General features: G+C 39.5%; 1 long non-coding RNA gene across 4 annotated transcripts in view; it reads right to left on the reverse strand.

The window, feature by feature from the left end:
• Positions 1-16712, reverse strand: part of LOC123385431 — an 88387-nt gene that overhangs the window by 39788 nt on the left and 31887 nt on the right. The window contains exon 3 of one of the 4 annotated variants that reach the window (XR_006597909.1): positions 6078-6286. The exons of the other annotated variants lie outside the window; for them this stretch is intronic. This is a non-coding gene — a long non-coding RNA (uncharacterized LOC123385431). Of the gene's footprint in view, positions 1-6077; positions 6287-16712 lie in introns of those variants that run through there. 4 annotated transcript variants of the gene reach the window in all.

Consider the following 16712-nt stretch of genomic DNA (forward strand, 5'->3'; position numbering starts at 1 on the left):
TTCAAAAGAAATTCTTGCATTAGCTATACATTTTTTTCCGTCAAAGACGTTTTCCCTTTTTTCCAAGCTTTTATTTTAACCCATTAACATAGATTGTAATATTAATTTCAGAAGTAGAATTTAGTGATTCACCACCTTCATACAATACCAGTGCTCATGGCAACCACTGCCATCTTTAATACTCTTCACCCATTTAACCCATCCCCCTGCCCACCTCCCTTCCAGCAACCCTGAGTTTGTTATCTGTAGTTAAAAGTCTATTTGGGGCACCTGTGTGGTTCAGTCAGTTAAGTGCCCAACTCCTGATCTCAGCTCAGGTCTTGATCTTAGGGTCATGTGTTTGAAGCCCTGTGTTGTGCTTCACTCTGGGCATGAAGCCTACTTACAAAAAAAAAAAAAAGTTTTATTCTTTGCCTCTCTCTTTTTTCTCCCCTCTATGTTCATATGTCTCATTTCTTGAATTCCACATATGAGTGAAGTATGGTATTTGTCTCTCTCTTATTTTGCTTAGCACAATACACTCTAGTTCCATTCATGTCATTGCAAATGGCAAAATTTTATACTTTTTAAAAAATATTTATTTTTGAAAGAGAGAGATACTTTTATACTTTTTAAAAAATATTTATTTTTGAAAGAGAGAGATAAACAGAGTGTGAACAGGGGAGGGGAAAAGAGAGAAGGAGACACAGAATCTGAAGCAGGCTCCAGGCTCCCAGCTGTCAGCACAGAGCCCGATGCGGGGCTTGAACCCACAAGCAATATGATCATGTCCTGAGCCGAAGTTGGATGCTCAGTGGACTGAGCCACCCAGGTGCCCCAAGATTTCATACCTTGATTTCACACCATATTGCTGAGCAATATTCCATTATCTATGTTTATTCATATATTCAAATATTCATATATAAACATACACATACGTATGTATATCACAACTTCTTTATGCATTCATCTGTCAGTGGATACTTGGGCTTTTTCCCTAATTTGGCTATTACTGATAATTCTGCTATAAACATCGGGGTGTATGTATCGTTCAAATCAGTATTTTTGTATTCTTTGGGTAAATACCTGGTAGTGCAATTGTTAGATACTAGGGTAGATCTATTTTTAACTTTTTGAGGAACCTCCATACTGTTTTCCAGAGTGGCTGCACCAGTTTGCACTTTCACCAATAGTGTAAGAGGGTTCCCCTTTCTCTGCCTCCTTGCCAACATCTGTTGTTTCCTGTGTTAATTTAAGCCATTATGACAGGTGTGAGGTGACAGCTCATTGTAGTTTTCATTTGTATTTCCCTGATGATGAGTGATATCGAGCATCTTTTCATGTGTCTGTTAGTTGTCTGGATGTCTTCTTTGGAAAAATGTCTTTTCATGTCATCTGCCCATGCCTTAACTGGATTATTGTTTTGGGGGGTGCTGAGTTTGATTGTCCTTTATAGGTTTTGGATATTAACCCTTTATCAGCTATGTCATTTGCAAATCTTCCCCAATCCATCAGTTGCCTTTTAGTTTTGTTGATTGTTTGCTGTGCAGAAGCTTTTTATCTTGATGAGGTCTCAATAGTTCAAGTTTGCTTTTTTGTTTCCCTTGCCTCCAGAGACATATCTAGTAAGAAGTTGCCAAGGCCAAGGTCAAAGAGGTTGCTGCCTGTTTTTTCCTCTAGGATTTTGATCATTTCTTGTCTCACATTCAGGTCTTTAATCCATTTTAAATTTAGTTTCCAATACATGCAAATAGATGCACATAATGTTGTTTGTGTGTCCTATACTTTATTTCGTAGTGTATGGAAAAATAATTTTCTTCTATGGACTTGTGCTTTCTTCTACCACAGGGTTCTTAATCTGTTGTATGCTTTGGACCCCTGTAAGGCCTGGTGAAGTCTATGGATTCCTTCTTAAAGTAATGTTAAACTAATTTAAAAAGTACATAGGATTCAAAGGAAACTAATTACACTGGTAAAATTAAAAATAATTTAAAAATAACTTGTGATGTAGTAATACATATGACTTCTTTAATTATGTGCTAAATAAAGTGACAGATCGAATGACTACTGTGAAGTGGTGATGAACATAAATGATAGTTCAAAGTATCTGCAACAACTGTAATATGATATAAAAATATCTGTTATTGTATTTACAACAAGGTCATAGGTACTGCTATGCTATTGTTATGGCTTGCTGCCTACAGTATCAATTGTAAGAAATGATAATTTCAATTAGAGGTAGGAAAGACAAAGGAAGGTGCAGTGTTTTGTTTTGTTTTGTTTCTCATCCAACTTCACAAACTTACTGAATTGCTTCCAGGGTCTCAATTTACCTTGGCTGCAATTACCTTACAATTTTCCCTGCCTCAGTTTACTCTGATCAACAATTACACTCTCATATCAACTGTAGTAGAGCTAATGGCTAGTGTATTTTTTCTCCCTTTTATGCTTTATTCCAATATTGTTATAAGGAAATGGCTTGATGAAACTCTTTGTAAATACTTTTGAAATTATTCAAGGTAGAAACAATGACATAAACTAGTACTTCAGTCCCTGGCACATAGAACATGTACAAAAAATGACTGTAGGGGCCCCTGGGTGGCTCAGTCAGTTAAGCGTCCGACTTCGGCTCAGGTTGTGATCTCACGGCTTGTGAGTTCAAGCCCCACGTCGGGCTCTGTGCTGACAGCTCAGAGGCTGGAGCTTGCTTTGGATTCTGTGTCTCCCTCTCTCTCTGCCCCTCCTCTGCTCGTGTTCTGTCTTTCTCTCTCCTTCAAAAATAAATAAACATTAAAATTTTTTTCAAAAAATGATTGTAGAATGAACAAATGACAGGAAGATTGAGAACCCTATTTTCTCCTAGACCACTGTTTTCAGTCTATTAAAACTCGATCTCCTTTGGATGAAAATAAAAATTTCAACTCCTACATCCAACATGGCTACAGTTATCATGTCCAAGGGGTCTATAGCCTTCCCGCAGTTGAGAAACAAAGTAAATTCCATACTTTTTTTGTTGCTTCTAGTCAAGATTTTTGTTGTATGCTATTCTCCCGCTTGTATTCTAAAAACAATACTTTTGATTTGGGGTAACTAGGTGGCTCAGTATAAGCATCTGACTTTGATTTCAGCTCAGGTCATGATCTCACAGTTTCCAGGTTCGAGCCCCATGTGGGCTCTGCACAATGGCCACCTAGAGCCTGCTTGGGATTCTCCCTCTCTCTCCCTCTACCCTCTCTCTCCCTCTCTCTCTTTCTGCCCCTTGCCCACTTGTACTTTCTCTGTATCTCTCAAAATAAACTTAAAAAAACACTTTTAGTTTGCTTCTGCTTTATCCAATTGTATCATTATATCAAAGATGTTGTTTTGATTTCTCAAATTATTCATACCAATATGGAGACTTCTACACTGGAGATACAGTAGTTTAGCTCATTAAAATTACAAGTATAACCAATATAAAAGGTGCTATGATAAAAGGATCCCAAATGTTACTATTTAATTGTTTCTTAATTATCACAACAGTATAATTTTAAATTATAAATTGATTTAAACTCTACAAATCCACCACCACTCTTGCTAGCAGTTGGCCTATTGAAGCCTTTTCCTTCTTGCTTTCTGAAAGTAACTAAAGCCAAGGTCAAAATCTCTTCCACTATGTTCTTTTGTAAATGTAAACCCTCTGATAATATAAAGGAAAGTACACATGTCCAGAGAAAGGGGGTGGAGGAAGAGGAACTTTGAGAGCTAAAAGAGGAACAGGGGGGACATTCTTAGAAATGTCCAGTGAGAAGATAAAGGGGAACTTGGCCCTAATAATGGATGGCCCTAACAGCAATAGCTCAGCACTGATCAGACATTATCCCAAAGTCAAAAAAACAGTGGGCATGCATTGTTCAACTTCCCTTTTGTACTCTAATGTTACAATTGAATTTTTCAAAAATTTGTGACAGGTCACTATCACTTAAGAGAAATGATTTTGGAGATGCTATTTCCTATACAACAAAATAGTTTTCCATATTCTCTTTCTTTGTCCTACAGTTATCTCCCTACTGTGACCCACCCACAGCTCCTCCAGTCTAAAATGTCTTTTGATTCTTCTCTAAAGAGAAGAATGCAGATCTTCCCCTGTGTTCTCCACCAAGGAGCTACTTGCTACTCACTCATCTGAGCCCTCCTACCCTATCTAGGCCCTATTTACCTCAGAGGTAGCTGAGATCAGTGCTTCTTAAACCTCAATGTTGCAACAATTCACTCAAGATTTTGTTATAATTGAGGTTCAATTTTAGAAGTTTGAGGTGGACCTCATATTATATATTTTTAAAAAGCTTCCAGGCAGGATATATTATGGCTCAATGCAAAACAAAATACAGGAGTCTCGTGTTTAAAAATTAAGAATTTCAAGATGGTGGCAACAGAGCATTAAGCCAAGTGCTACGCCTTTCCAAGTGCAAGGCCCCAAGTGACTGTACAAGTTTCTGTACACCTATGAAGCCAGCTCTGCTCTCAGGTGATGCAGGTGTTGGTGGATGTTACTTTGAGTAGAAAACTATGAATGTCCAGGCCTAGAAAGCAAAACCTTGTGGTTAGCCATCCTTTCCGGTAGTTTTTTCTCTACTAAGAACAGTGCCTAGGTAAAGATTTTTCAACCATTTACATCTCTGATTGATTTGATTAAAATTGGTAAGTTGATACTTCTGAAGCAATGTTCTAGGAATTCTCCCCTCCTTCCTTTGGAACACCGTTTCTCTTGACAAGAGCTTTTCAAATGATGTTCTAGAGAAGTGAGGGACAGTTTCTGTCTCTAGATATTTGTAGAAAAAGATAGGTCTCAGAACCTTCACTCTCGCTCCAACCAGAGCTCTGAGCTTTCAACCTGCCTAGAAATTTCTCTAGAGGTTGGAGAAAGAGAATGTTGGTGTAACTCAGTCAGGAAAGTTCTACTGTTGTGAAAAGTTAGATGGAAACAAAGAGAATGATTCTTCTAATCTAACAGAAGCCACACACCAACTATGAAATCCTATTTCCTAGTACCTTAGGCCATCAAAACCTTAGTTGTTTGGAGAGTTAAACAAACAAGTAATCTAACAAAAGTTCCAACAATTTAGGATTAGGCGGCCTCTCAGTTCCAGGCATAACAAGAAGCCCAGTAGCAGACTGGGGGTTAGCTAGCCTCCTGAAATCTGACCCTCATCATCCTCCTACTCCAAGTGCCTGCCTGTTGGCTACAGCTACAGAATAGGATGGGTGGGGGTTAAGAAAAGAATTGGAAATTCAAAACAGTATATCTATGTGGAATGTTTTCACCCCCAAGGAGGCTGTGTAATATTTGTGAATTTCCACTGATTTAATAATAAGCAAACAGAAGTTGTATTATATGGTCCTTCTTAATATTCAATTTCAAATCTCACCCTGCCATAACGGTTTAATGCCAAAAGCTCAAAATTATAAACAAAGGTTTCTGTCTCCAATCCAGGACCTCAATCCCTGCCCTCTGTTGGTGAGAACTGAAATCTCATCAAACAAATGGGAGTGGTGGCACAACTCAGCCACAAGATGGCAGTAGTGCTTCACGCAGCTCAAGGAAGCTGCTACAGGCAGAAGTACCCGTGGAGGGGACAGTACCACTGTGGAAGTCTTAAGTAGGGAAGATTTAGATTGGGACAGACTGAAGTTTAAGATCAAGGACAAAACTTGGGGAAAACAGCTTCCTTCAAGGAAAACATACCCAAAGCTTTCCTTATCTTTATTTCCATTAAGAATTAGTTAAGAGGTCTTATTTTGTTGAATGAATTCTGAGTTAGAACTCACCTTCCTTAAGAGTACAGTGGGTTTATTTCAGTCCACAAATATATCTGCTCATAAAATATAATTTCCATGTATTTAATAGTAAACTGCCCTATCTCCAGGGCTAATGCCACCACACTCCCCTCTAGTTGCCATATAGATATGCCAAGCTGAGGCCACGTGCCTGAGACACCAGGACAGAGCATCAATAGCACTGTGAGCAGCTTTCCAAGGCAGGACCATTTTTAACCCTTGAAAGATCTGGAAGGAGTTGCTTGTTAGTTCCCTAGGGCTGCCACAATAAATTACCACAAACCTGAAGGCTTAAAACAAGAAAAATGTATTGTTTTACAGTTCTGGAGGCCAGTGTAAGCAGGACCAAGCTCCCTCCAAAGTCTCTAGTGAAACAAACCTTCCTTGCTTCTCTTAGCTTCTGGTGACTCCTTGGATTGTGGCAACATTACTCCATTCTTTGCCTCCATCTTCATATGCCGTTCCTGTGTCCCCTGTGTCTTCTTCTCTGTGTCTTACAAAGACAGTCATCATTGGATTTAGGGTCCACCCTAAATCACCAATGATCTCATCTTGAGATCCTCACCTTAATTAAATCTGCACTCTTCTTCCAAACCAGTTCACATTAAGGTTCCAGGTGGACTTTTATCTGGGGGTGGGGGCACACCATTCAACACACTACAGCTTGGAGGTAGGTGATTCCCTGACATCTAATTATTCTCACCAGAATTATGGAATTTCAGTGAATCTGAACAGCAGCCAGTAAATATCAGGCCAAGTATCAAAGTTCACTTGACTATGAATATGGGAGTTTCTGAAGAAGCATCATTGCTAAAGAAACCCCCTTCCCCAGAAAGATGTTTCTGTGAACTTTTCTGTGATCTATGACATAATTTCCTAGTAACCTAAGCCCTCTTTGGTTTAGAGCATTTCAATATTGTATGTGTGTGTTTAATAAGAGTTCTCCTAATGCATTTCTAATTCATATATGAACATTATAATAAAAAAGATACTATAATAATGACAAAAAATATTCTATTTGGATTAGTATTTTGTGCTAAAACAGGAAAAATTGGATCTGAAATCTCATTAGCTATGTGTCACTGTGGAAAAGAAAGAGGGACGGTACTACCTACCTGCTTGCCTAAGGGGAACGTATATTAAAGTATTTTAAAATACTGAAAACGCTGAAAAAATGAGAGGTGTATTTTGCTTTCTCTCCCATATTCATAGCAAGTGCAGGCACACGTGTAGTCACAGGAATAGACATAGAGCCTGAGCTCTGGCTACTGAAAGTCCAGTCCTCCAACCAACAGCAGCAGCAGCATCACATGGGAACATGTCAGAAATGCAGAACCTCAGGTCCCACCTTAGACTGAATCAGAACCAGGTTCCCTGCTCCCTGGGTGATGCACACAGATGCTAGGGTTTGAGAGGCCCAGCTCTGTTTGGACAGTTTCATACACTCAATGGTGATCCTCAATATTTTCCCCATTATTAGGAGCTCCTTGGGAACACTCCAGATATGAGCAGTGGTTGACAGAGAGAAAAGTCACTCTTTCCTGCTATGTGGACCCTCTTCACTGACAATCCCCAGCCAGCCAGATTACATACCACAATCACAATGCCTGGCTTGGACATCGGTTGAGTTCAGTTTGATTACTGTGGAAGATCAACGGGGCTATACTGATTGGGGAACCATACAAAATTCTGTGATTTTCACCTCAATATTTTAGTACTGTAGTCTGGCATTTTCACAAGCAACTGAAAGAGTAACTGCGAGGGAAGGCCACGCACATAGTTAAAAATAAAAATAAAATAGGAGAACAAAAGAGCCCCCCAGATAATCCTTTGATTTTTCTCGCTCTGGATTCCCTACAGAAACAATGGGAATAATGATGACATTCTTCTTGACAGTGTAAGACCCATGCTGCAAAAGCATTTCTGCTTTAAGGTGCCCAGATGAAAGATGCTGTACAAACACAAAGTGATGGCAACTAGGTTGGCATTTTTGCAAGAGAGAGAATCTCTGATGTGGTCTCTTAGTTTTTAAAAACAGAGAGAGTGCTGACACTCCTGCAGGGCTTCCCTCCGTCTCACTGTGGTTTGGTGAGCTCTAGGGTGGGGGCCCTGGTTGTCAAGGAAACTGCTGTGAGACAGACTGGGATGGCCTAGGTTCTTGGTTGATTGGTGGAGCTGAGAGCAGATTTCACATGAAAGACATATATTTTGAGTGAGCAGGGAAAAGCAAATGATGGCCAATGAAAGGAATCATGCCCATCTTCTCCACAGAGTTCACTTGAATAGAAACTCGTAACAATTTTTTGCTTCTTTAGGAGCAAAAAACAGGATGTACAAACCTTAAGCCTAGACTGTGGGCTCTATGGGGAATCACTGTCTTAGCTGGGCACAGGAGCCCTATCATTCTTCTTGTGGGCCAACCTGGGTACGTAATGACTAGGTCAGCCTCAGATAATGTCTTTGCCTTGTCTTGGCACAATGCTCATAAAGGACCGTAGAAAAAAATGTTATCTTGCCATCTTCTCCTCTTGGAGGAGATACAGGATTTGGATTTGCCATTTATTTGTCTTGTTCACTGCATATCTTTGAACTCTTCTCAACTGCCTCCAGATAGAATTAGTTATTCCTCTGTGTTCCCAAGTACAATATTCCAGCCTTTATTATCACATTCTACTGTAACTATTTTGGGCCTGCCCCTTTTACCACTCAAGTAATTTCTTTAAGATCAAGGATAATGTTTATTTCTCTATTCCAAGTACCTGGCACAGTGTCTGACATGGTTGGTTCTCAGTAATGATTTGAAAGAAATACCTGCCTCTTAGTGAAGTCTGAGAGAAGGTAGAGCAGACATAACCAAACAATGAGTTTTCAGAAAAACTCAGTGATGTAGAGACAACATAATCACTACACTGAAGACTCACTAGTTGCCAGCACTTTATATAGCTACTGCACTTGGTTTTCATGTTCCCACCAACACTATAAGGTAGGTAGGGTTGCCCTAACCTATTGAAAAAGAAACAGATCCTCCAAAAGGTTAAGTAACACAGGTGCCACAACTAGTCCATTGCTGAGACAGCATTTGTATCCAGGTCTCTCTAACACAAAGCAATGTTCTTAGCCATTAATGCCAGAATATTCTAGGGCCTTGTAACGGGTCATGTAGAGCCTCTAATATGGTATCTCTGGAGTAAAGAGCACAGACCTCTTGTAATGATAAAACCATCCTTGGTGATAAGGCATCAGGCAAGATATCAGGTTGGGTGGTATTCACTTGGAGCAGGTGATGCATGATTAATAATGCCAGTACAATTACAGACAAAGCACATTGGGGAGCAAATCCATGTTGCAATAATCCCTAGCTCTATAGCCTTTTGCAAGTAACTTTCACTGTACTACTCCAGAGCGATCACTTTCAAAGTGGGGCACGCAATGTCACTTTCCTAAAAAGGCTTCTGTGAGAATTACATTAGGCAATGTATGCAAATATGCGTAGTACAATTCCCAACACATAGTTAGTAATGAGTGCTCAACAAATTACAATTATTATCTATATCACCTATATCATACTAATAATTGGTATTATTTCTATTATATAAAGGGCTTTTTAAGGCTGAAGGAGCTGCTCAAATCTGAGCATCATCAGAGTATCATTTGAAAATCACCCCTTCTTTAAAAGCTTAGAGAAGCTGGGGTGTCTGGATGGCTCAGTCTGTTAAGTGTCTGACTCGGCTCAGGTCATGATCTCACAGTTCATGAGTTTGAGCCCCACATCGGGCTCTGTGCTGACAGCTCAGAGCCTGGGGCCTGCTTCAGATTCTGTTTCTCCTTATCTTTCTGCCCCTCCCTGGCACTCGCTCACTCTTGTTCTCTCTCTCAAAAATGAATAAACATTAAAAAAAATTAAAAGCTTAGAGAAGCTGAAAAGGTGCCACCCAAGAGAAGAGGAAGGATTCTGTCTGGTCGGTTGGCATTCTCATCACAACTTTCCAACATATCATTGTGGGATTTGCATAAGTCATTTGACATCTTTTCCACATCTGTAAAAGGAAGTAGTAAGAGCAAATAATACTTTGTGGAAGTGCTTTGAAAACTAAGGAGTAACAAACAGAGGCTCTTATCTTCTTTCCTATTTACCAACTAAAATTCACAAAAACATTTTTTTCCCTATTTAATGTAGATAGACTGGAAGACCTTTGGGTCTCCTCACCTTTACGCTGCCCCACTAGCTTGGTAGGGGTCAGGAGAGGAGAAAAACATGTTTTCTTTCCAAAAAGCTCTTTAACAGCCTTTTTAAAGGACTTGGTCTTCTCTTTATATTTTTTGACATTTTTCTATTTCTGTAAATTCATTGTCACACACGAATCCATTTCCCCCACTTCCTCACCCCCACACCAGTAGAAATAGAACACTACCCTGTAGAAGCCATCCACAAGTAATGTGATAGCCCGCACGCATGCTTTTCTAGGGACTCTGTAACCATGAGCTGCCAATCAGCAGCCTTGCTGAGGAACCCACACCACTGAATTGCCCTCTTCTAGTATTTGCTGCCAAGGCTCCTCCTCCACTTTAGATGAGCTGCCGTGGTCAGTGCTTAATAAGTGTACATGATAGATAGACTGCTCTCCATTTCTAGTGTACTTCCTGCTATCATAAGACCTGGGTCCTGTGGATGCCACTGCCAATATACATTGTAATTGGACATATTGGTAACATGCAGAGAACACAATTTACCTTCCAGAGACCAGTGGTGACCTTCTGAGAGCTCCCTGACAGCTGAGATGCAGAACTTGCTGACTTTCATCCCATAGCGTTTGGGCAATTGGGTTTGCTTTGCTCCCAAGTGTTTTGTTTTATTTTAACACTGCAAAAAGGTAATCTATTTACCGAAGAGTGATTTAAAGACATTACGGTTTTCTTTACAAACAAATTTAAGAACAGGAATTGTCCACTTTTTAAAACCTCTACATTTCACCCCTCCATATAAACCACTGAATGGCCTGTATCAAAGGTAATCTCCCTCCCCAATTGACTTTCCAAATAAATTTCTATCATTTCTTAATTATCTTGGGTTTAGGCACTCCTGAAAAGTCTCTGGGCACAGGTTATAGAAGGGCAGGTTTTTTCATCTGCAATTGAAAATAAAACCACCAGGGAGGAGCCAAGATGGCAGAACAACATGGGAGTTTTTTTTGTGTCTTGTGTCCATGAAATACAGCCAGGTTAACACTAAACCATCCTGCACACCTAGAAAACTGATCTTAGGAGTAACACAAAAATCTGCACAACCTGAACCACAGAACTCAGCAGGTACGTGGCACAGAGAGGTGAACTGGGGGAGAGAGAAGATGTGGAGGGCACGAAGCCATTTATCCTTGAAGAGAGAGGATGTAGATGGTGGGTGGGGGTGGAGAATATGGGAAAAGCACCCCCCCCAAAGCAGCTGGAAAGAGAGTGGAAAAGTGGAAACAGCTGCAGGGACTAAAATAAAAAAGGAGAAAGGAGAAAAGAGAGGGTTTAAATTCCATTAAGACTCTATAAACAGGGGGAGAACAGAGTCTGAAACTCTGCAGCACGATACCTGGCAGTGCTCTGGTGAGAAGGTTGAATCCCCAGGAGCAGAGTGAAGTCCAGAGGTTTTTGGGCCACATGGGAACAGACAGTTCTCCTGCTGGGAGGACATCTGGTAGAGGCTGTGTGGCACCCCCACAGGCAAAGGTCCCAGTGGACCAGGGAGAACAACCACATTCCCTGGTGCTGGAACAACATCGTGGAGGTGAAGCCTGATCCCAGATGTGTGCTATGACTTTCCATAAGCCCTGATATTGCTGCTACATGATGGCGTGAACTTTTTCTGGGGCGGCTGGCACCTAGCTGCAGTCTCTGGGCATCGACAGCAACACAATCCAGCGAACATTCCTGGGTGCAGCCAGCACCAGGCTATTGCTTGGTGAGACCCTCCCACAGAGGGGCAGAATGGGTCAGAGCTGCAATCCCTCACAAGTAAGCGGTCAGGAAAAATAGCCGCATATGAGATAAAACTCAGGAGGGAGGTGCTGCCTAGGGCTTGGTCACAGACAGTATAAAAGCGAGGAGTGGACTTAAGCCAGAGACAAAGGAAGGGTGCATGATTGCAGATCCAGGAGAACAGAGTTCTGATACTAGAGACTGGGTAGCTGAGTGACGCCATTTTCACCGCTCCTGCGCATGTGCATACGCACCTACAAGGACAACGATCTGCCACAGTAAGCTATGCAGCGCCATCTAGTGGAGAATGGAGCCATTACACTAAGTCCTGCCCAACTGGGCCAAACTGGCTCTTCAGGAACACAAATCTCTCCGCCTGCTTAGTTTACTGACTACAAAGCACTCATAGTTTGACTTCTAGAGGGAAGTGAAGTAATTTCAATCGTATTTCAGTCCGTTCAGTGGTCAATCTATTCAATTATCTATTTTTTTCTTTTTGTTTCTTTTCTCTTTCTTGAATACAGAAAGAGAAAAAATTACTTTTATTTTCAATTTTTATTAAAAATATTTTCTTTAATTTTTTCTACTATATTCTTTACTTTTGTGTAAACTTTTTCAAATTCTATTTTACTTCCATCATTTCATTTTATTCTATTTCAGTGTATTCATTTTTTCAAATTTTCAAATGATTTCTTTTTTCCTTTCCTTTTTTTTCTCTAACCTCCCAAGCCCCTTTCAACACCCAGAAGCAAATACACCTAGGATCTAGCATCATTTATTTGATTTTTTTTGTCTGTGTGTTGTCTTTAATTTTTTAATTTAAAATTTTTTTAATTTTAATTTTTTTTACCTCATTAATTCCTTTTCTCCCTCCAAAATGATGCAATGAAGGAATTCACCCCAAAAGAAAGAGCAGGAAGAAATGACAGCCAGGGACTTAACACAGATACAAGCAAGATGTTTGAGTCAGAATTTAGAATCACAATAATAAGAATACTAGCTGGAATCAAAAACACATTAGAATCCCTTTCTCTTGAGATGAAAGAGTAAAAGCTAGTCAGAATGAAACAAAAAATGCTATAACTGAGCTGCAATCTCGAATGACTGCCACGGTGGCAAGGATGGATGAGTCAGAGCACAGAATCAGCGATATAAAGGACAAATTTATGGAGAATAATGAAGCAGAAAAAAAGAGGGAGACTAAGACAAAAGAACATGATTTAAGAATTAGAGAAATCAATGACTCATTAAAAGGGAACAACATCCGAATCATAGGGGTCCCAAATGATGAAGAGAGAGAAAAAGGGGTAGAAGGGCTTTGTGAGCAAATCATAGTGGAAAACTTTACTAACCTGGGGAAAGACACAGACATCCAAATCCAGGAAGCACAGAGGACTCCCATTAGATTCAACAAAACTGACCATCAACAAGGCATATCATAGTCAAATTCACAAAATACTCAGGCAAGGAAAAATCATGAGGGCCTCAAGGGAAAAAAATTCCTTAACCTACAAGGGAAGACAGATCAGGTTTGCAGCAGACCTATCTACAGAAACTTGGCAGGCCAGAAAGGAGTGGCAGGATATATTCAGTGTGCTGAATCAGAAAAATATGCAGCCAAGAATTCTTTATCCAGCAAGGCTGTCATTCAAAATAGAAGGAGAGATTAAAAGTTTCCCAGACAAACCAAAATTAAAGGAGTTCACGACCACTAAACCACCCCTGAAAGAAATTTTAAGAGGATTTTTCTCTGAGGGGAGAAAAGATGAAAAAGAAAAAAAGACCAAAAGCAACAAAGATTAGAAGGACAAGAGAACACCAATAGAAACTCCAAGTATACAAGAAAACAAAATTGCAATAAATTCATATCTTTCAGTACTCACTCTAACGTCAATGGACTAAATGCTCCAATGAAAAGACATAGGGTAAAGGAATGGATAAGAAAACAAGATCTCTCTATATGCTGTTTACAAGAGACCCACTTGAGATGTAAAGACACCTTGAGATTGAAAGTAAGGGGATGGCGAACCATCTATCATGGTAATGGTCAACAAAAGAAAGCATGAGTACCCATACTTACATCAGACAAACCACACTTTAAAATAAAGACTGTAACAAGAGATGAAGAAGGGCATTATTTCATAACGAAGGGAGTCTATCCACAAAGAACAAGTGGAAACATTTATGAACCAAATGTGAGAGCACCCAAATATATAAATTAATTCATCACAAACATAAAGAAACTCATCGATAGTAATACCATAATAGTAGGAGACTTCAACACCCCACTCACAGCAATGGACAGATCATCTAATCAAAAACTCAACAAGGAAACAATGGCTTTGAATGACACACTGGACCAGATAGACTTAACAGATATATTCAGAACATTTCATCCTAAAGCAGTGGAATATACGTTCTTCTCCAGTGCACATGGACCATTCTCCAGAATAAATCACACACGGGGACACAAATCAGCCCTCAACAAGTACAAAAAGATTGAGATCATACCGTGCATATTTTCAGGCCACAATGCTATGAAACTCTAAATCAACCACAAGAAAAAATTTGGAAAGGAAACAAACCTTGGAGACTAAACAATATCCTACTGAAGAATTAACGGGCTGACCAATAAGTTCAAGAGGAAATTAAAAAGTACATGGAAGCCTATGAAAATGATAACACCACAGCCCAAAACCTCTGGGACAGAGCAAGGGTGGTCATAAGAGGAAAGCATATAGCAATCCAGACCTTCCCAAAGAAGGAAGAAAGGTCTCAGATACACAACCTAACCTTATACCTTAAAAAGCTGGAAAAAGAACACCAAATAAAACCCCAAACCAGCAAAACACAGGAAATAATAAATATTAGAGCAGAAATCAATGCTATCAAAACCAAAAAAACGTAGAACAGATCAATGAAAGCAGAAGCTGGTTCTATGAAAGAATTAACAAAACTGATAAACCACTAGCCAGTTTGATCAAAAAGAAAAGGACCCAAATAAATAAAATCAAGAATGTAAGAGATCACAACCGACAGCAGAAATAAAAACAACAATAAGAGAATATTTTGAGCAATTATACACCAGTAGAATGGGCAATCTGGAAGAAATGGACAAATTCCTAGAAACATATACACTACCAAAACTGAAACAGGAAGAAACAGAATATTTGAACAGACCCATAACCAGTAAGGAAATCAAATCAGTAATAAAAAATCTCCCAAAAAACAAGAGTCCAGGGCCAGATGGCTTTCCAGGGAAACTCTACCAAACATTTAAGAAAGAGTGAACACCTATTCTCTTGAAGCTGTTCCAAAAAAATAGAAATGGAAGGAAAACTTCCAAACTCATTCTATGAAGCCAGCATTACCTTGATTCCAAAACAAGACAGAGACCCCACTAGAAAGGAGAACTATAGACCAATTTCCCTGATGAACATGGAGGCAAAAATCCTCAACAAGATAATAGCCAACCGGATCCAACAATACATTAAAAAAATTATTCACTATGACCAAGTGGGATTTATACCTGGGATGCAGGGCTGGGTCAATATCCACAAAACAATTAACGTGATTCATCACATCAATGAAAGAAAGGACAAGAACCATATGATCCTCTCAATAGATGCAGAGAAAGCATTTGACAAAATGCAGCATCCTTTCTTGATAAAAAGTAGGGATAGAAGGAGCACACCTTGAGATCATAAAGCCATATATGAACGACCCAATGCTAATATCACCCTCAATGGGGAAAAACTGAGAGTCTTCCCCCTAAGGTCAGGAACAAGACAGGGATGTCCACTCTCATCAGTGCTATTCAGCATAGTATTGGAAGTCTTAGCCTCTGCAGTAAGACAACACAAAGAAATAAAAGGCATCCAAATTGGCCAGGGGAAGATCAAACTTTCACTCTTCACTCTTCACAGATGACATGATACTCTATATGGAAAACCCTAAAGATTCCACCAAAAAACTGCTAGAACTGATCCATGAATTCAGCAAAGTTGCAGGATATAAAATCAATGCACAGAAATTGGTTGCATTCCTATACACCAACAATGAAGCAACAGAAACAGAAATCAAGGAATTGATCCCATTTACAATCACACCAAAAACCATAAAATACCTACAAATAAATCTAACCAAAGAGGTGAAAAATCTATACACTGAAAACTATAGAAAGCTCATGAAAGAAATTGAAGAAGACACAGAAAAATGGAAAAAGATTTCATGCTCCTGGATAGGAAGAACAAATATTGTTAAAATGTCAATATTATCCAAAGCCATCTACATATTGAATGCAATCCCTATCAAAATAACACCAGCATTCTTCAGAGCTAGAACAATTAATCCTAAAATTTGTATGGAACCAGATAAGACCCCGAATAGCCAAAGCAATCTTGAAAAAGAAAACCAAAGCAGGAAGTATTACAATCCTGGACTTCAAGCTATACTACAAAGCTATAATCATCAATACAGTATGGTACTGGCACAAGAACAGACAGATCAATGGAACAGAATAGAGAACCCAGAAACGGACCCACAAATGCATGGCCAACTAGGTTTGACAAAGCAGGACAGAATATCCAATGGAAAAAATGCAGTCTCTTCAGCAAGTGGTACTGGGACAACTGGACAGCAACATGCAGAAGAATGAACCTGGACCACTTTCTTACAGCATACACAAAAATAAACTCAAATTGGATGAAAGACCTCAATGTAAGACAGAAAGCCATCACAATCCTCAAGGAGAAAGCAAGAAAAAACCTCTTTGATTTTTGCCGAAGCAACTTCTTACTGAAAACGTCTCTGGAGGCAAGGAAAACACAAGCAAAAATGAACTACTGGTGTCTCATCAAAATAAAAAACTTCTTCACAGTGAAGGAAACAATTAACAAAACTAAAAGGCAACCGATGCAATGGGATAAGGTATTTGCAAACGACTTATCAGATAA

This window comes from Felis catus, chromosome B2 (assembly GCF_018350175.1).
Source record: "Felis catus isolate Fca126 chromosome B2, F.catus_Fca126_mat1.0, whole genome shotgun sequence".
NCBI lineage: Eukaryota > Metazoa > Chordata > Mammalia > Carnivora > Felidae > Felis > Felis catus.